This window comes from Sapajus apella, unplaced genomic scaffold (assembly GCF_009761245.1).
Source record: "Sapajus apella isolate SASKATOON/1434 unplaced genomic scaffold, GSC_monkey_1.0 scaffold11895, whole genome shotgun sequence".
NCBI classification, from domain to species: domain Eukaryota; kingdom Metazoa; phylum Chordata; class Mammalia; order Primates; family Cebidae; genus Sapajus; species Sapajus apella.
Genome location: NW_022448816.1, coordinates 723 through 1,753, shown reverse-complemented (window position 1 = coordinate 1,753; position 1,031 = coordinate 723). Strand labels below are relative to the sequence as shown.

The window sequence follows — 1,031 nt, the reverse complement described above, 5'->3', positions numbered from 1 at the left end:
GGGTTCAGGCAATTCTCCTGCCTCAGCCTCCTGAGTAGCTGGGACTACAGGCACGCACCACCATGCCCAGCTAATTTTTTGTATTTTTAGTAGAGACGGGGTTTCACCATGTTGACCAGGATGGTCTCGATCTCTTGACCTCGTGATCCACCCGCCTCGGCCTCCCAAAGTGCTGGGATTACAGGCTTGAGCCACCGCGCCCGGCTCAAAAGGTTTTTTGAATGAACAAATAAATAAATGTTGCCTACATCGGGCCCACCTCCTCCCTCAGACAGGGGGCTGCGTGTGACTCAGGATGGCCCCACTCACCTCGCTCTGCAGCGTCTCCTTCTCGGCTCGGATGGCCTCCAGGGAGGCCTGCGTGCGGACCAGCTCATCCTCTCGGGTACTTAGGGCCAGCCGGAGCCAGGCATTCCTCTCCGCCAGGCGAGCTGCTTCTTGCTGGCAGCTCCCTGCCCCTTCCTGATTTCCATGGGGTCCTGGTCCCCCTTCACTTGTGCCCTCCATCAGCCCAGGATGGCCGGGGGGCCGGTGGCGCCAGGCAGCAGCCGCCGCCTCCAGGGAGCTTAGAGCGTGCTGGAGGGTCTGAAACACATCAGGCTCCCCAGTCCCAGGAGGCAGAGTCTCCTCGCACTGTAGGGCTGATTGTGGGGACTCGTGGGCTTCAGCTGCAGGTTTGTGGGGCACCTCGGGGGCTGAGGCCGGTCCCCTGCCAGAGCTCCCATCAGTCTTCTTGTCGGTCCTGCAGACACCAACTCAAGCACTTCAGTCACTCCAAGCTGGGCCGGAAATTCTTTTTTTCTTTTTCTTTTTTTTTGAGACGAAGTCTCACTCTGTCGCACAGGCTGGAGTGCAGTGATGCAATCTCGGCTCATTGCAACCTCCGCCTCCTGGGTTCAAGCAATTCTCCTGCCTCAGCCTCCCAAGTAGCTGGGATTACAGGTGCGCGCCACCACGCCCGGCTAATTTTTATATTTGTAGTTGAGACAGGGTTTCACCATGTTGGTCAGGCTGGTCTTGAACACCTGATC

The 1,031-nt window shown here is 58.2% G+C and overlaps 1 pseudogene; it reads right to left on the bottom strand.

Annotated features, from left to right (window-relative positions):
* Positions 1-210: 210 nt before the first annotated feature.
* On the bottom strand, positions 211-755 carry LOC116548423 (annotated as a pseudogene).
* Positions 756-1,031: the final 276 nt, after the last annotated feature.